Source organism: Dermacentor variabilis, chromosome 1 (genome assembly GCF_050947875.1).
Source record: "Dermacentor variabilis isolate Ectoservices chromosome 1, ASM5094787v1, whole genome shotgun sequence".
Classification (NCBI taxonomy): Eukaryota; Metazoa; Arthropoda; class Arachnida; order Ixodida; family Ixodidae; genus Dermacentor; species Dermacentor variabilis.
Genome location: NC_134568.1, coordinates 4,418,618 through 4,438,005, shown reverse-complemented (window position 1 = coordinate 4,438,005; position 19,388 = coordinate 4,418,618). Strand labels below are relative to the sequence as shown.

The following is a 19,388-nucleotide window of genomic DNA, read 5'->3' as shown; positions in this document are numbered from 1 at the left end:
CCTCATGTGCTCGTGATTTTCGCGCAACCCATCGGAAAAAAAAAAAGAAGAGACCACCGCCCCCGGGAGGGCTTGAACCTCCAACCTTTCGGTTAACAGCCGAACGCGCTAACCGATTGCGCCACGGAGGCTAGCCATGTGCGGCAGTTTACCTCATGTGCTCGTGATTTTCGCGCAACGCATCTGAAAAAAAAAAAAGAAGAGACCACCGCCCCCGGGAGGGCTTGAACCTCCAACCTTTCGGTTAACAGCCGAACGCGCTAGCCGATTGCGCCACGGAGGCTTTTTTTTTCTTTATTGCCCGATTTTCAGTACACAACTATTTACAAGAGAAACAATCACCGAAACAAAAAACTAGATACAACATACGTTTGCTGTTGGGCACGTATTCAACCAGTATCGTACTGGCTGAGTCTGATCAAAATTCGTGCAAATTACCCAACGGCTCTACTCTTGGGAGCCACTCAGGTGGTTCCTCTGTCGCCTTATGCAGAGCGACAAACCAGTGCATCTGTTCCCTGAAATACATTCGTGCAGGCCGCGCATCTTTATCAACATGGTATCCCGCCATTCTCGCGCGCCAAATACAGTGGAGGCCCAAGAGCATAATTAGGTCAAAAGGCACCCCGTCCTCGTTATCTATGCTTAAGTAACGAATGCCATACGCGTCTAGTGGAAATTCTTTCTTTAGTGTCCTCTGCAATACATCCCAGAAGAACACGCCTCCCCAACAGTTTAAAAAAACATGATCTATTGTCTCTGGCTGCTTGCAAATTAAACAGTGTGTTCCCCACGGTAAATACACTCCCTTTGCCTCCAAAAACTTCTTAACTGGTAATGTTCCCGTGTGTAATTTAAAGAAGAAGGTCTTTGTTCCTGGCGGGACCTGCATTTTCTTTACTCTTTTTAGAACATCGCTGCTTGGGCCTCCACCGTACAAGGACCTGTACAGTGGCACTGGGAAAAGGACGTCGCACAAAGCACAATACAGTTTCTTTTTGTTCACAACAGAAAGGAAATCATTCGAGAAGCGCACTGAAAGAAATCGAACACTCGATACAACTTCTTTGTAAAAACCTCGAATCCCTCCCGAAAACTCTGCGGTTGAAACCACATACTCTGGTATTTGTCTACTCAGCCTTATTTGACATACCGTGCGCTAGAAAGGGTCGGTTGAGTCCCTAAAGAACAAGAACTGGTTTACCAGCTGCCGCACAAAGAGGTGGCCCAATCCCAGCCCCCCGTCTTTTACCCGCCGGAACAAGTTGGTCCGGCTACAGCGCTCCCATCCCGACGCCCAGACAAAGACGGCAAAAATCCTGTGTAGCTTCTGAACGTTGGACCGTGAACAGTGCAATACCTGCATTACGTACCAAAGCTTGCTGATAAAGAAAAGGTTACAAACGGTGGCTCTGGCAAAAATAGAAAGGTTAGTGCCTTTCCACTTCTCAGCTCTCTCCCGTGTGTCTTTGACCTGCCTTTTCCAGTACTGCTCGCTATAACGATAGGCATCGAGCGGGACGCCCAAGTACTTGCCTGGGGTCGTCACCCAATGCATGTTGGCAAAATGATCTGGCTTCGTTGGCCATGATCCATGCCAGAGCCCAAGGCACTTCGACCAGTTAACTCCACTACCAGTGACATGGCTAAATTTACGGACACATTTGACAGCCTCAATTATGCTCCCCTGATCCTCCGCAAAAACAGCGACATCATCTGCATAAGCCAGCAGCTTCACTTCAACTGCTTGAAGCTTAAATCCCGTAATTCTATTGTTTTCAATCAATCTCATACACAGGGTTTCAATGTAGATAGAAAACAACAGAGGGCTGAGGGGGCAGCCCTGACGCACAGAACGTTGAAGGCTGATGGGAGCCCCTAAACTCTTATTCACGATCAATCTGGTCGTGCAGTTACGGTACGCCAGGGCGACCCCATCGCAGATTACAGATCCGAGATTGGCATAGTCTAAAACGGCAAACAGGATTTCATGAGCCACGCAATCAAAAGCCTTCTCGAGGTCAATCTGTAAAATGGCAATCCGACTATTACGATCATCACAGCACTCAAGTACACTGCGCGCTTTGTGAATATTGGTAACAATAGTCCGGCCTTTAATCCCACATGTCTGGTGAGGCCCGACGATGTCCTGTATCACTGTCTGCAATCTTCGCGCCAATATCTTCATAAAGATTTTATACTCGATATTGGTGAGTGCTATGGGACGATACGCCGTAACATATCTTAATTTCGCTGTATCATCAGTTTTAGGAATGAGTACTGTGTGTGACGACCCATAAGACGGAGGCAATGTCTTCCATTTGTAAGCTTCGTTAAAGATTACATTCAATACAGGGCTAATTTCATGCTTAAATTCTTTATAAAAACCGGCGCTAAAGCCGTCTGGACCAGGCGATTTTCCAGGGTTTAAGTTGTCTATGGCCTGTTCAACTTCGGATTCTGTTATCTCTAGTTCAACTCTTTGCTTTCTTTCGTCGTCCAGTCGGGGTATAGCACGTAAAAACTCATTCCCAAATGTGGTAGCGTCTACTTTGTGGTACGAGAATAGCGCCTGGTAATGCTCATGAAAAGCTGCTTTGATGTCGTCTGTGTCCGTTGATAAGGTCCCGCGCCATTCTATTCCGTCGATGTGGTTCCTTTCAGCGCGTGTTTTTTCTAACCCTAGCGCTCGTTTCGAAGGCGCTTCACCTGCAGCTGTGTCTTCAGCCTTTGCCCTCACCAGGGCTCCCCGATAGCGTTGCTCTTCAAGTAGCTCTAACTGTTGTTTCACTTTTCTGATGTCTTCTATCCATTTGCCCGGTGCCTGAGATTCCTGCCTCAGCAGTTTATGAAGAAGTGCCTTTAACTCAGTCTCTTTTTGTTTCACCGCGTAACGAATACAGGTAGCCCTCTCTATAGCCTTTATTTTTAGGTTTTCCTTACTCAGCTCCCACTGTTGCCATACATGAAGGTTTTTACTGGGGTCTATTTTCCTTATTTCTTCTCTTACTGCTCGGTTAAACTGTTCATCCTGAAGAAGCTTATTATTTAATTTCCACGTTTCCCATGAGAAAGTGTTACCTCGCTTTGGAATTCCTATGCAGCACTGAACTAAACAATGGTCAGAGAAAGACACTGGCACTAATTGGTAACTGTTACATTCCGGAAGGATGTCAACAGACGCATAAATGCGGTCGAGCCGTGCGTGACTAGAGCCCTCAAACCGTGTGTACTTCACGGCACGCGCTCCTTCGAGGAACTCTGCTACATCCTCAAGGTCCCAGTTCTCTACAATTCGCGACAACACTTCAGTGCTTTTGTCTCTAAAGCCACGAAAGCTTGTTTTATCCTGCGCACTGAGGACACAGTTGAAATCGCCCATTACTATGAGCTGTCTTCCCTTGCATAGACGCTCTTCAATTTGGTGAAAAAACTGAGCCCTTTCATCCACCTTATTCGGCGCGTACAAGCATACAATACGCCACTCGTTGTTGTTGAACGAAAAATCAACGACAACACGCCGGCCCGACACACACGAATAAATTGCATGCACCTCTAGCCCCGGCAACTTCTTAACAAAAAGAACACAGCCAGCGGATGTGCCCACCGCATGACAGACTACGGCAGAAAACCTAGACGTGAAACGCCGCACCATAACGCCGGTCTCTTCTTCACCATCGACTTTCGTCTCCTGCACGGCCAGCACATCAATGTCGTGCTCCGTTATAAGTCGGTAAAGCTGGCCTTGCTTCCTTTTCCCTGCCAGTCCTCGAACATTTAGAGTGGCGACTTTCAACGGACACGTTGGAGCCATTTTAACAATAGGGCAAGAGACCGGCAATATGGCGCTTACCTCTCGCGTCCAGCACGAGGCTAGACGCCGCCATCGCCGCCAGTGCGGTCCGGCGGAAGAACATGAGCATGTCCTAGGGACTCCGAATTTCCGGCACGCTGGTCTACCGGAACGTTAGGGCGCGGCCGAAACGATGAACGCCGGCCTTGAGGCGCCTTTGCCGGGGGCTCCTCGGCTCCAGGCGTTGCCGTCTGGCCACCGTCGGCGCTGGTTTGGGCGTGGGAACGCTTCGCCGCAGCGGAGACGCTGGTCGGCGTGCGGGCACCACTCTTGTCCGGTTGCAGCTCGTTCGGACCCTTGGGCTCGACGACCTTAGGCTCCGGAGTGTTCTCGCCATCCTTTCCGGTTGTCTCGCTCGACCTATGCAAGTCATCCGCTGGTTGTTGGCTCGCTGAACCATCCCCAGTGAGGGTGTCTCTGCCGGTAGGCGCTGACGAGTCGAGTGGCCCCGTCTGCTTGCCGGCTTCGTCCGTTCCCCTCGCTGCATCCTCGGCTTCAACGACGTCCATGAGTTCCGCGATCTCGTCCGTCTTCCCCTGCCCGGTAGCCGACGCGTAGGTACGGACGCAGTCAGCGTCCGCGTGTCCGTAGCGTCTGCACTTCGAGCACCTGGGCACCTTGCAGTCGCGGCGAACATGGCCCGTGCCATGGCAGCGCAGGCACTGCATCGGCCTCCCGGGTACCACCACAAGGGCCAACTCACCGGCGACTCTAACCTGGTGGGGCAGGTCGTCCACCTTCATTCCCGGCTTGAGCTTGAGCAGCACGGTTCTCGTGGTTGATCCCTTCTCTCTCATGCCTTGGACGCGCCAACGCTCCCGCGTCACCTCGGTTACGTTCCCGAACGCCGCAAAAGCAGTCCGGATGTCTTCATCTTGCACTCCGTGGAGCATCCAATGCAGCCGCAGTTTAACCTGCTGGTCCTCAGGGTCAATAACAATGCAGCGGCGGCCTTTAACCTGCAGCTCCTTGAAAGCAGCCAGTTTCCTTGTGGCTTCCGTGCTGTTGAACGTCACCGCCCACACATGGTTGATCTGGTACGCTCCCAACGCCACGACCTCGGGGAGCACACCAGCATTGGAGAGGGCGTCTCGGAAATGTTCGACCCTGTAGGGCCTCACCCGCGCGTCACCGTGCAAAAACAACGTGTTTAAAACAACACGACCGGTGGGCAGAGTAGGCAGCACGATCTCGTAGTCCTTTTCGTCTTCGACGCTGCTCCTGTTTCCGCGGCCGGCGAGGGCCGCAAACGCCGCTCCAGCGGAGCTCATGATCCTGCGTCCGTTCGCTAGCGTGTCGGGAAGTGCCATGTGCTGCAGTTTACCTCATGTGCTCGTGACTTTCGCGCAACACATCTGAAAAAAAAGAAGAAGAGACCACCGCCCCCGGGAGGGCTTGAACCTCCAACCTTTCGGTTAACAGCCGAACGCGCTAGCCGATTGCGCCACGGAGGCTAGCCATGTGCGGCAGTTTACCTCATGTGCTCGTGATTTTCGCGCAACGCATCTGAAAAAAAAAAGAAAAGAGACCACCGCCCCCGGGAGGGCTTGAACCTCCAACCTTTCGGTTAACAGCCGAACGCGCTAGCCGATTGCGCCACGGAGGCTTTTTTTTTCTTTCTTTTTTTTTTCTTTCATGGTATTTATTATAGTTGCAGTCAACCATTCAACCAGACGTTCACCAGTTCTGCATAGTCAGAGAATGGAGGGCACAATGAAAGTCACACACAGAAAAGGTAGCGTTCATACTGTGAGTAGAAACGTTCGTGTCACTTTAGAAGGGTGGCAAGGATAAGCACCTCAACAAAATAGGGTACCAGTCCGGTTGTACACCGAGTCCATCATAAACCTGCTTTAGGTGTAGTGTCATTTGGATGAAATTTGCCCTTGTAGGTACAACCGTTTCGGCGTTGCGGTCCATCATTCGCGTTTTCCACAAACTGTGCATTCCCATTACAAAAAACATATCGAAAGGCGCACTATTATCACAGGTTGGTAGCAAGTATCGCACAGTATGAGCGTTAATCTCAAAGTCTTTCTTTAAAGTCCGTTGGAGGACATCCCAAAATAGGATGGCGTCGGTGCAGCTAATAAAACAATGTTCAATTGTCTCTGGCACATCACAAAGGCGACAGTTAACAGAAGAGACAAAGATACCCTTTTTTTGTAGCCATGTTTTAACCGGTATGGTTTCACTATGAACTTTATAAAAGAATGTTTTGCAGCAAGGGGATAAATACATTTTGCGAACTCGCTTTAGCACATCGTGGCCTGGCAATTTAATGTATATTGATCGGTAAAGTGGAGGCGGAAATAGCATGGATAGTAAGTCATTGTACAACGTTTTTCGCGACACAGAATACAAGTATTCAGTGGAAAACCGAACTGTCAGGAAACGAACCGCCAAGTAAACTTCTTGCATGAACCCCCACAAGCATAAACGCGAAGAAAAACTAGAAGAAACAACTAAATCAGGTAACACATTAACAAGTGTGACTTGCATGTATGAACGAATTACAGGATGGGAAGTATCGCGAAAATAGAAGAAACGAGACACTATTTGCCGCACATAAAGATGTACTAAGCCCAGCCCACCTTCACTAACAGGCCTAAAGATATTATCGCGCCTCATGGGCTCAAAAGTTGAAGACCATACGAAGGTTGCAAAGATACGGTGAAAGCGTTGGATGTATAGCCTAGCACAATGGATAACTTGCAATACATAGAAAATTTTTGTTGCCAAGAACTTATTGCAGGCTTCGGCTTTTCCAAAAATAGAAAGTCGTTGTGGAACGAATGTCTGGGCGTAACTTTGCAGTACCGAAACCCGTTCTTTCCAATAGTGTGCGCTTAATTTATATGCGTCTAGCGGCACGCCAAGATACTTTGGCGGGACATCAGTCCACTTAACGCCTGCAAACTGTTCTGGTGTATAGCACCATGAGCCAAACCATAAGCCTAAACTTTTTGAGGAGTTCATTCGCGCTCCTGATACGCTGCCAAATTCTTCTATTTTCGATACTACTTTTTCAACACTGGACTTATCCGTGCAGAAGAACGCTAGATCGTCTGCATAAGCTAAGACTTTAACTTCATTACCCAGTATATTGAAGCCATGGATGTTACTCGACTGAATTACGCTTAAGCATAGCGGTTCCAGGTAAAGGGCGAATAGTAGTGGGGACATCGGGCAGCCTTGTTTTACTGATGAGCAAATAGAAATGGGTTCGGAGAGTTGGCCATTAATAACTAAACGAGTAGTACAACAGGTGTAGCAAAGCCTAACGCCTTTAAGCACAATGGAGCCAACATTGACATGCTCCAGAAGGGAAAATAAATAGGAGTGACTGACACGATCAAAAGCTTTAGCAAGGTCTACCTGGAGCATTGCAAGCTGCTCAGTGGAACCATAACAGTATTGAAGAAGGGTACGGGCGATATGTATGTTGGTTTGAATTGATCGGCCCCTGATTCCACATGTCTGATGGGAACCAATTAGAATTGACATCGCAAATTGCAATCTATTAGATAGAACTTTCGCAAAAATTTTGTAATCCACGTTTGACAATGTGATTGGTCGATAGCCTTCAACGGAACGCAGTTTCTCTTTATCTGAACTTTTGGGAATTAAAACTGTGTGGGTTTTGCAAAAAGACTGCGGAAGGGCGTCAATCTCTAAACTTGAAATAAAAATATCCAATAATATGGGGCTGAAAATTGATTTGAAAGCTTTGTAAAATTCACATGAAAGTCCATCGGGGCCGGGTGTTTTCGACAAAGGCAGCTGATCAATAGCTAGCTCAATTTCTTGAATCGTAAGGTTACCACTGATGACTGCACAGTCATCATCCTGTAATGGTTTGACAAGAGATACAAAACTCCCTAAAACTTTTGCATCGTGATCGTCCGGAGGGGCACTAAACAACATAGTGTAGAAAGTTTCGAACTGAGAAATTATGTCATTAGTATTTGTTACAAGACTACCTTCGGAGTATATTTCCGGAATTACTTTGGAAATACCGTGACGTCGCTCGTCAAGTAAAGCTTGACGTGTTGGTTGCTCAGATTGCAGAGCACGCCTGTTTCGAGATCGAATTCGTGCACCTCTGTAACGTAGCGCGTCATACTTTTGTAACTCACATTTAATGTTTTCTATGTCAACAATGTAAGCACCTGGCATTTCGCATTCAATCTCATAAAGGCTACATAGGCTCTTAAGAAGCGTTTTTTCTTCATTCTTTCTATAGAATGATTTCACCGATCCAATTTCTATAGCCACTGCACGAACCTCTTGTTTAAAGAGTTCCCAAGCAGCAAATAATGGCAAGTCACTAGAAAGAGAATTGGCTAGAGCCATGCGCACGCGATTAATAAATTCCTGATCATTTAGGAGCTCAGAGTTAAGCTTCCAGAGTGCCCACTGAGGTCGGAAATTAGTTACAAATTTTTCACCAATGTTTGCGATAACCATACAATGATCAGAGAATGAAACGGGGATAGTAATGCAGGATAGTCCTCGAGAGAGGAGCGATGAAGAAACATAAATCCGATCAAGGCGGGCGTAGGAATGACCCTGAATTCTTGTATAAGAGCGAGCTCCCTGTCCCGACACTCCTATATCAACGAGCCCTGCATTTTCTATTATGTTAGACAAAACTTCACCACTGCTGTCCCGCTGAGTGTTAAAGCCGCTTCGATCGTTGGGATCACATACACAATTGAAATCTCCCATTAAAACAATGCAGCGATCACAGTCCAATAGACTAGACACAGTATCAAATAAAAGAGTTCGTTTTGCAGCGTCATTAAATGCATAGACGTTGACTATGCGCCATGGCACACCCTGCAACACAAAATCACAACATATATATCGACCTTCAGTGTCGACATAACTAAAAGCTGAATAAAGTAGGCTCTTTTTCAGAAACAGGAAACAGCCCGCGGATAAACCAAGAGCGTGTGAAACGCAAACATTATACTCAGACAGAAAAGGTGGCAAAGCCCTTTCTGTCTCGTCCTCACGCTCAATCTTCGTCTCCTGCACGGCGATGAAGTCGAGGCGCTTCCTAGACAGAAGCCGGCGAAGCTGCTCCTGTTTCTGCAAAGACCGAAGGCCTCGTACGTTCAAGGTTGCGAATAGAAGTTGCTGGGACAGGGCCATGGTGACTACCAACTATTTGGACCTAATGATCTATGTGATCGTTCCTAGAGGGCAACGGTGAGGCTCCCTCCGAAACCCCACCTGGCCTTCTGGACCGTGATCGACGGCACTTTCCTGAGTGTTTCGATGTTTTGCGGCGACGTGCTTTTCTTGTGGTACTGGTCGTCTCGCTGTCTGTGCTTGATTCCGATCTGTTAGTCGCACGGCGCTTCGGAACTGAAGTATCCGCGTTACTTCGTCTGTCCTCTGCCGGCTCAGCGCACGTGTCGAGACGCTTGGGTGCATCAGGTGAGTTGTCTCCGGCTCCCCCATTCGCTTGCTGGGCAGCAGCTGGCTCCGTGGTAGCGGGTGCTCCTTTGGGTTGTTGCTTCGGTTGGTCATCTTTCTCTTCGCTACTTTCGTTTTTCACGGGCAGTTCTGCCATGTGCTGCAGTTTACCTCATGTGCTCGTGACTTTCGCGCAACACATCTGAAAAAAAAAGAAGAGACCACCGCCCCCGGGAGGGCTTGAACCTCCAACCTTTCGGTTAACAGCCGAACGCGCTAGCCGATTGCGCCACGGAGGCTTTTTTTTTTTCTTTATTGCCTGATTTTCAGTACATAACTATTTGCAAGAGGAAACAATAACCGTAACAAAAACCAAAATACAACATACATTTGCTGTTGGGCACGTATTCAACCAGTATCGTACTGGCTGAGTCTAATCAAAATTCGCGCAAATTAACCAACGGCTCTACTCTTGGGAGCCACTCGGGTGGTTCCTCTGTCGCCTTATGGAGAGCGACAAACCAGTGCATCTGTTCCCTGAAATACATTCGTGCAGGCCGCGCATCTTTATCAACATGGTATCCTGCCATTCTCGCGCGCCAAATACAGTGGAGGCCCAAGAGCATAATTAGGTCAAAAGGCACCCCGTCCTCGTTATCTATGCTTAAGTAACGAATGCCATACGCGTCTAGTGGAAATTCTTTCTTTATTGTCCTCTGCAATACATCCCAGAAGAACACGCCTCCCCAACAGTTTAAAAAAACATGATCTATTGTCTCTGGCCGCTTGCAAATTAAACAGTGTGTTCCCCACGGTAAATACACTCCCTTTGCCTCCAAAAACTTCTTAACTGGTAATGTTCCCGTGTGTAATTTAAAGAAGAAGGTCTTTGTTCCTGGCGGGACCTGCATTTTCTTTACTCTTTTTAAAACATCGCTGCTTGGGCCTCCACCGTACAAGGACCTGTACAGTGGAACTGGGAAAAGGACGTCGCACAAAGCACAATACAGTTTCTTTTTGTTCACAACGGAAAGGAAATCAGTCGAGAAGCGCACTGAAAGAAATCGAACACTCGATACAACTTCTTTGTAAAAACCTCGAATCCCTCCCGAAAACTCTGCGGTTGAAACCACATACTCTGGTATTTGTCTACTCAGCCTTATTTGACATACCGTGCGCAAGAAAGGGTCGGTTGAGTCCCTAAAGAACAAGAACCGGTTTACCAGCTGCCGCACAAAGAGGTGGCCCAATCCCAGCCCCCCGTCTTTTACCCGCCGGAACAAGTTGGTCCGGCTACAGCGCTCCCATCCCGACGCCCAGACAAAGACGGCAAGAATCCTGTGTAGCTTCTGAACGTTGGACCGTGAACAGTGCAATACCTGCATTACGTACCAAAGCTTGCTGATAAAGAAAAGGTTACAAACGGTGGCTCTGGCAAAAATAGAAAGGTTAGTGCCTTTCCACTTCTCAGCTCTCTCCCGTGTGTCTTTGACCTGCCCCTTCCAGCTTTCGGTTAACAGCCGAACGCGCTAGCCGATTGCGCCACGGAGGCTAGCCATGTGTGGCAGTTTACCTCATGTGCTCGTGACTTTCGCGCAACGCATCTGAAAAAAAAAAAAGAAGAGACCACCGCCCCCGGGAGGGCTTGAACCTCCAACCTTTCGGTTAACAGCCGAACGCGCTAGCCGATTGCGCCACGGAGGCTTTTTTTTTCTTTCTTTCATGGTATTTATTATAGTTGCATTCAACCATTCAACCAGACGTTCACCAGTTCTGCATAGTCAGAGAATGGAGGGCACAATGAAAGTCACACACAGAAAAGGTAGCGTTCATACTGTGAGTAGAAACGTTCGTGTCACTTTAGAAGGGTGGCAAGGATAAGCACCTCAACAAAATAGGGTACCAGTCCGGTTGTACACCGAGTCCATCATAAACCTGCTTTAGGTGTAGTGTCATTTGGATGAAATTTGCCCTTGTAGGTACAACCGTTTCGGCGTTGCGGTCCATCATTCGCGTTTTCCACAAACTGTGCATTCCCATTACAAAAAACATATCGAAAGGCGCACTATTATCACAGGTTGGTAGCAAGTATCGCACAGTATGAGCGTTAATCTCAAAGTCTTTCTTTAAAGTCCGTTGGAGGACATCCCAAAATAGGATGGCGTCGGTGCAGCTAATAAAACAATGTTCAATTGTCTCTGGCACATCACAAAGGCGACAGTTAACAGAAGAGACAAAGATACCCTTTTTTTGTAGCCATGTTTTAACCGGTATGGTTTCACTATGAACTTTATAAAAGAATGTTTTGCAGCAAGGGGATTAATACATTTTGCGAACTCGCTTTAGCACATCGTGGCCTGGCAATTTAATGTATATTGATCGGTAAAGTGGAGGCGGAAATAGCATGGATAGTAAGTCATTGTACAACGTTTTTCGCGACACAGAATACAAGTATTCAGTGGAAAACCGAACTGTCAGGAAACGAACCGCCAAGTAAACTTCTTGCATGAACCCCCACAAGCATAAGCGCGAAGAAAAACTTGAAGAAACAACTAAATCAGGTAACACATTAACAAGTGTGACTTGCATGTATGAACGAATTGCAGGATGGGAAGTATCGCGAAAATAGAAGAAACGAGACACTATTTGCCGCACATAAAGATGTACTAAGCCCAGCCCACCTTCACTAACAGGCCTAAAGATATTATCGCGCCTCATGGGCTCAAAAGTTGAAGACCATACGAAGGTTTCAAAGATACGGTGAAAGCGTTGGATGTATAGCCTAGCACAATGGATAACTTGCAATACATAGAAAATTTTTTGTTGCCAAGAACTTATTGCAGGCTTCGGCTTTCCCAAAAATAGAAAGTCGTTGTGGAACGAATGTCTGGGCGTAACTTTGCAGTACCGAAACCCGTTCTTTCCAATAGTGTGCGCTTAATTTATATGCGTCTAGCGGCACGCCAAGATACTTTGGCGGGACATCAGTCCACTTAACGCCTGCAAACTGTTCTGGTGTATAGCACCATGAGCCAAACCATAAGCCTAAACTTTTTGAGGAGTTCATTCGCGCTCCTGATACGCTGCCAAATTCTTCTATTTTCGATACTACTTTTTCAACACTGGACTTATCCGTGCAGAAGAACGCTAGATCGTCTGCATAAGCTAAGACTTTAACTTCATTACCCAGTATATTGAAGCCATGGATGTTACTCGACTGAATTACGCTTAAGCATAGCGGTTCCAGGTAAAGGGCGAATAGTAGTGGGGACATCGGGCAGCCTTGTTTTACTGATGAGCAAATAGAAATGGGTTCGGAGAGTTGGCCATTAATAACTAAACGAGTAGTACAACAGGTGTAGCAAAGCCTAACGCCTTTAAGCACAATGGAGCCAACATTGACATGCTCCAGAAGGGAAAATAAATAGGAGTGACTGACACGATCAAAAGCTTTAGCAAGGTCTACCTGGAGCATTGCAAGCTGCTCAGTGGAACCATAACAGTATTGAAGAAGGGTACGGGCGATATGTATGTTGGTTTGAATTGATCGGCCCCTGATTCCACATGTCTGATGGGAACCAATTAGAATTGACATCGCAAATTGCAATCTATTAGATAGAACTTTCGCAAAAATTTTGTAATCCACGTTTGACAATGTGATTGGTCGATAGCCTTCAACGGAACGCAGTTTCTCTTTATCTGAGCTTTTGGGAATTAAGACTGTGTGGGTTTTGCAAAAAGACTGCGGAAGGGCGTCAATCTCTAAACTTGAAATAAAAATATCCAATAATATGGGGCTGAAAATTGATTTGAAAGCTTTGTAAAATTCACATGAAAGTCCATCGGGGCCGGGTGTTTTCGACAAAGGCAGCTGATCAATAGCTAGCTCAATTTCTTGAATCGTAAGGTTACCACTGATGACTGCACAGTCATCATCCTGTAATGGTTTGACAAGAGATACAAAACTCCCTAAAACTTTTGCATCGTGATCGTCCGGAGGGGCACTAAACAACATAGTGTAGAAAGTTTCGAACTGAGAAATTATGTCATTAGTATTTGTTACAAGACTACCTTCGGAGTATATTTCCGGAATTACTTTGGAAATACCGTGACGTCGCTCGTCAAGTAAAGCTTGACGTGTTGGTTGCTCAGATTGCAGAGCACGCCTGTTTCGAGATCGAATTCGCGCACCTCTGTAACGTAGCGCGTCATACTTTTGTAACTCACATTTAATGTTTTCTATGTCAACAATGTAAGCACCTGGCATTTCGCATTCAATCTCATAAAGGCTACATAGGCTCTTAAGAAGCGTTTTTTCTTCATTCTTTCTATAGAATGATTTCACCGATCCAATTTCTATAGCCACTGCACGAACCTCTTGTTTAAAGAGTTCCCAAGCAGCAAATAATGGCAAGTCACTAGAAAGAGAATTGGCTAGAGCCATGCGCACGCGATTAATAAATTCCTGATCATTTAGGAGCTCAGAGTTAAGCTTCCAGAGTGCCCACTGAGGTCGGAAATTAGTTACAAATTTTTCACCAATGTTTGCGATAACCATACAATGATCAGAGAATGAAACGGGGATAGTAATGCAGGATAGTCCTCGAGAGAGGAGCGATGAAGAAACATAAATCCGATCAAGGCGGGCGTAGGAATGACCCTGAATTCTTGTATAAGAGCGAGCTCCCTGTCCCGACACTCCTATATCAACGAGCCCTGCATTTTCTATTATGTTAGACAAAACTTCACCACTCCTGTCCCGCTGAGTGTTAAAGCCGCTTCGATCGTTGGGATCACATACACAATTGAAATCTCCCATTAAAACAATGCAGCGATCACAGTCCAATAGACTAGACACAGTATCAAATAAAAGAGTTCGTTTTGCAGCGTCATTAAATGCATAGACGTTGACTATGCGCCATGGCACACCCTGCAACACAAAATCACAACATATATATCGACCTTCAGTGTCGACATAACTAAAAGCTGAATAAAGTAGGCTCTTTTTCAGAAACAGGAAACAGCCCGCGGATAAACCAAGAGCGTGTGAAACGCAAACATTATACTCAGACAGAAAAGGTCGCAAAGCCCTTTCTGTCTCGTCCTCACGCTCAATCTTCGTCTCCTGCACGGCGATGAAGTCGAGGCGCTTCCTAGACAGAAGCCGGCGAAGCTGCTCCTGTTTCTGCAAAGACCGAAGGCCTCGTACGTTCAAGGTTGCGAATAGAAGTTGCTGGGACAGGGCCATGGTGACTACCAACTATTTGGACCTAATGATCTATGTGATCGTTCCTAGAGGGCAACGGTGAGGCTCCCTCCGAAACCCCACCTGGCCTTCTGGACCGTGATCGACGGCACTTTCCTGAGTGTTTCGATGTTTTGCGGCGACGTGCTTTTCTTGTGGTACTGGTCGTCTCGCTGTCTGTGCTTGATTCCGATCTGTTAGTCGCACGGCGCTTCGGAACTGAAGTATCCGCGTTACTTCGTCTGTCCTCTGCCGGCTCAGCGCACGTGTCGAGACGCTTGGGTGCATCAGGTGAGTCGTCTCCGGCTCCCTCATTCGCTTGCTGGGCAGCAGCTGGCTCCGTGGTAGCGGGTGCTCCTTTGGGTTGTATGGTATGGTATGGTATGGTATTCCTTATGCGATGGCGCACACCCACTGTGGGGGATTGGCCAAGATTTGGATGAGATTAGGCTATCTTTATTAAAAAACTGAAAATGGTAAAGCTAACTGGAGGAAATGAACAAAAATAAAATGTTTAAGAATTCAAGAAAATCTCTTTGTAGCAATTATAAAATCCTCCACGGTTGAGCAAATATCCCTGTGGCACTGTCCAAGAGAGGAGGCTCCTAGAGAAAGGATATTTATAATTGAAAAGCTCAAACCAAGCTGTGTAAATCTTGATTCTAGATTTTTTCTTAAAGAAGTGAAACGGCGGCAGAATATGAAAAAATGATCTATTGTTTCATCTTCTCCACAGACTGGGCACAGAGGGGAGGGCACCAGACCTGCCCTGTGACGATAGAAGTTTAATTTTGGTATTCGACAACGTAATAGGGTAAAGATGACTTCAGTTTTTCTGGTGTGAAAGGAATTTTTAGGCCAAGGGAATAGGAGGTGTCGATATTCTGAAAAATTTGCTACAGCTGGGTTCAAGAAGTCTTGAGTAATTGTATATCTCCTGAATCTAGTAGTCGTCAGGTAAGCTATTGTAGGAAGTAATGGTAATACAGGGCCACTGAGGGCCGCTCTCGCGAGACTGTCAGCCATTTCATTCATGACTAATCCTTTATGTCCAGGCACCCAAAGCAATCTAATTAAATTTATGTGGGCAGGCACTAGAAAATGAAATGTACGTAAAAGGTTAGTGACACCATTTGCTGTGAGCGAGGAACATAAGGATAAAGAATCTGTTATAATTACTACCGCCGATGTTGACAGATTTAGTTTGCGTAAGGCTAGGACTACAGCCAGAAATTCAGCCAAAAATACGGAATAAAAGTCCGGAATCCTGATTGCAAATGACCAGTTTAGAGAGGGAGAGAAAATGCCAATTCCAGATTTTTCTTCACACTGTGAGGCGTCTGTCGCAATGACCGTACTTATAGCTAAACTCAATAAATGATCCTGTAATAAGCCGTTTAATATATTATAAGGGAGTTGTTTTGCATTATTTGGGTAGATGTCATCAAATATAATTTCTAGGTTCTCTCGCACATCACAAATAGGCGGTACCTCCCAGAGACGTACATTTAAGGGATTTATCAATGTTTGTACGAAGACGACCTGTGGTGTATGAAAACGATGCCAGTGTACTCCGAAGAAAAGTGCAGGCTGAGAAATGAATATGTATGTTGCTTCGGTTGGTCATCTTTCTCTTCGCTACTTTCGTTTTTCACGGGCAGTTCTGCCATGTGCTGCAGTTTACCTCATGTGCTCGTGACTTTCGCGCAACACATCTGAAAAAAAAAGAAGAGACCACCGCCCCCGGGAGGGCTTGAACCTCCAACCTTTCGGTTAACAGCCGAACGCGCTAGCCGATTGCGCCACGGAGGCTTTTTTTTTTTCTTTATTGCCTGATTTTCAGTACATAACTATTTGCAAGAGGAAACAATAACCGTAACAAAAACCAAAATACAACATACATTTGCTGTTGGGCACGTATTCAACCAGTATCGTACTGGCTGAGTCTAATCAAAATTCGCGCAAATTAACCAACGGCTCTACTCTTGGGAGCCACTCGGGTGGTTCCTCTGTCGCCTTATGGAGAGCGACAAACCAGTGCATCTGTTCCCTGAAATACATTCGTGCAGGCCGCGCATCTTTATCAACATGGTATCCTGCCATTCTCGCGCGCCAAATACAGTGGAGGCCCAAGAGCATAATTAGGTCAAAAGGCACCCCGTCCTCGTTATCTATGCTTAAGTAACGAATGCCATACGCGTCTAGTGGAAATTCTTTCTTTATTGTCCTCTGCAATACATCCCAGAAGAACACGCCTCCCCAACAGTTTAAAAAAACATGATCTATTGTCTCTGGCCGCTTGCAAATTAAACAGTGTGTTCCCCACGGTAAATACACTCCCTTTGCCTCCAAAAACTTCTTAACTGGTAATGTTCCCGTGTGTAATTTAAAGAAGAAGGTCTTTGTTCCTGGCGGGACCTGCATTTTCTTTACTCTTTTTAAAACATCGCTGCTTGGGCCTCCACCGTACAAGGACCTGTACAGTGGAACTGGGAAAAGGACGTCGCACAAAGCACAATACAGTTTCTTTTTGTTCACAACGGAAAGGAAATCAGTCGAGAAGCGCACTGAAAGAAATCGAACACTCGATACAACTTCTTTGTAAAAACCTCGAATCCCTCCCGAAAACTCTGCGGTTGAAACCACATACTCTGGTATTTGTCTACTCAGCCTTATTTGACATACCGTGCGCAAGAAAGGGTCGGTTGAGTCCCTAAAGAACAAGAACCGGTTTACCAGCTGCCGCACAAAGAGGTGGCCCAATCCCAGCCCCCCGTCTTTTACCCGCCGGAACAAGTTGGTCCGGCTACAGCGCTCCCATCCCGACGCCCAGACAAAGACGGCAAGAATCCTGTGTAGCTTCTGAACGTTGGACCGTGAACAGTGCAATACCTGCATTACGTACCAAAGCTTGCTGATAAAGAAAAGGTTACAAACGGTGGCTCTGGCAAAAATAGAAAGGTTAGTGCCTTTCCACTTCTCAGCTCTCTCCCGTGTGTCTTTGACCTGCCCCTTCCAGCTTTCGGTTAACAGCCGAACGCGCTAGCCGATTGCGCCACGGAGGCTAGCCATGTGTGGCAGTTTACCTCATGTGCTCGTGACTTTCGCGCAACGCATCTGAAAAAAAAAAAGAAGAGACCACCGCCCCCGGGAGGGCTTGAACCTCCAACCTTTCGGTTAACAGCCGAACGCGCTAGCCGATTGCGCCACGGAGGCTTTTTTTTTTCTTTCTTTCATGGTATTTATTATAGTTGCATTCAACCATTCAACCAGACGTTCACCAGTTCTGCATAGTCAGAGAATGGAGGGCACAATGAAAGTCACACACAGAAAAGGTAGCGTTCATACTGTGAGTAGAAACGTTCGTGTCACTTTAGAAGGGTGGCAAGGATAAGCACCTCAACAAAATAGGGTACCAGTCCGGTTGTACACCGAGTCCATCATAAACCTGCTTTAGGTGTAGTGTCATTTGGATGAAATTTGCCCTTGTAGGTACAACCGTTTCGGCGTTGCGGTCCATCATTCGCGTTTTCCACAAACTGTGCATTCCCATTACAAAAAACATATCGAAAGGCGCACTATTATCACAGGTTGGTAGCAAGTATCGCACAGTATGAGCGTTAATCTCAAAGTCTTTCTTTAAAGTCCGTTGGAGGACATCCCAAAATAGGATGGCGTCGGTGCAGCTAATAAAACAATGTTCAATTGTCTCTGGCACATCACAAAGGCGACAGTTAACAGAAGAGACAAAGATACCCTTTTTTTGTAGCCATGTTTTAACCGGTATGGTTTCACTATGAACTTTATAAAAGAATGTTTTGCAGCAAGGGGATTAATACATTTTGCGAACTCGCTTTAGCACATCGTGGCCTGGCAATTTAATGTATATTGATCGGTAAAGTGGAGGCGGAAATAGCATGGATAGTAAGTCATTGTACAACGTTTTTCGCGACACAGAATACAAGTATTCAGTGGAAAACCGAACTGTCAGGAAACGAACCGCCAAGTAAACTTCTTGCATGAACCCCCACAAGCATAAGCGCGAAGAAAAACTTGAAGAAACAACTAAATCAGGTAACACATTAACAAGTGTGACTTGCATGTATGAACGAATTGCAGGATGGGAAGTATCGCGAAAATAGAAGAAACGAGACACTATTTGCCGCACATAAAGATGTACTAAGCCCAGCCCACCTTCACTAACAGGCCTAAAGATATTATCGCGCCTCATGGGCTCAAAAGTTGAAGACCATACGAAGGTTTCAAAGATACGGTGAAAGCGTTGGATGTATAGCCTAGCACAATGGATAACTTGCAATACATAGAAAATTTTTTGTTGCCAAGAACTTATTGCAGGCTTCGGCTTTCCCAAAAATAGAAAGTCGTTGTGGAACGAATGTCTGGGCGTAACTTTGCAGTACCGAAACCCGTTCTTTCCAATAGTGTGCGCTTAATTTATATGCGTCTAGCGGCACGCCAAGATACTTTGGCGGGACATCAGTCCACTTAACGCCTGCAAACTGTTCTGGTGTATAGCACCATGAGCCAAACCATAAGCCTAAACTTTTTGAGGAGTTCATTCGCGCTCCTGATACGCTGCCAAATTCTTCTATTTTCGATACTACTTTTTCAACACTGGACTTATCCGTGCAGAAGAACGCTAGATCGTCTGCATAAGCTAAGACTTTAACTTCATTACCCAGTATATTGAAGCCATGGATGTTACTCGACTGAATTACGCTTAAGCATAGCGGTTCCAGGTAAAGGGCGAATAGTAGTGGGGACATCGGGCAGCCTTGTTTTACTGATGAGCAAATAGAAATGGGTTCGGAGAGTTGGCCATTAATAACTAAACGAGTAGTA

The 19,388-nt window shown here is 46.3% G+C and overlaps 1 protein-coding gene and 8 non-coding genes across 9 annotated transcripts in view; 1 reads left to right on the top strand and 8 right to left on the bottom strand.

The window, feature by feature from the left end:
- The window catches only part of LOC142575171 (lysyl oxidase homolog 3-like), a 208,047-nt gene that overhangs the window by 121,012 nt on the left and 67,647 nt on the right, over positions 1-19,388 (top strand). The gene's annotated exons all lie outside the window — the stretch shown is intronic.
- Positions 58-131, bottom strand: TRNAN-GUU (transfer RNA asparagine (anticodon GUU)). The gene has a single exon. It is a non-coding gene; the product is annotated as a tRNA-Asn (tRNA).
- Positions 210-283, bottom strand: TRNAN-GUU (transfer RNA asparagine (anticodon GUU)). Its single transcript has one exon. It is a non-coding gene; the product is annotated as a tRNA-Asn (tRNA).
- On the bottom strand, positions 5,234-5,307 carry TRNAN-GUU (transfer RNA asparagine (anticodon GUU)). Its single transcript has one exon. It is a non-coding gene; the product is annotated as a tRNA-Asn (tRNA).
- On the bottom strand, positions 5,386-5,459 carry TRNAN-GUU (transfer RNA asparagine (anticodon GUU)). The gene has a single exon. It is a non-coding gene; the product is annotated as a tRNA-Asn (tRNA).
- TRNAN-GUU (transfer RNA asparagine (anticodon GUU)) lies at positions 9,506-9,579 on the bottom strand. The gene has a single exon. It is a non-coding gene; the product is annotated as a tRNA-Asn (tRNA).
- On the bottom strand, positions 10,911-10,984 carry TRNAN-GUU (transfer RNA asparagine (anticodon GUU)). The gene has a single exon. It is a non-coding gene; the product is annotated as a tRNA-Asn (tRNA).
- TRNAN-GUU (transfer RNA asparagine (anticodon GUU)) lies at positions 16,264-16,337 on the bottom strand. Its single transcript has one exon. It is a non-coding gene; the product is annotated as a tRNA-Asn (tRNA).
- TRNAN-GUU (transfer RNA asparagine (anticodon GUU)) lies at positions 17,668-17,741 on the bottom strand. The gene has a single exon. It is a non-coding gene; the product is annotated as a tRNA-Asn (tRNA).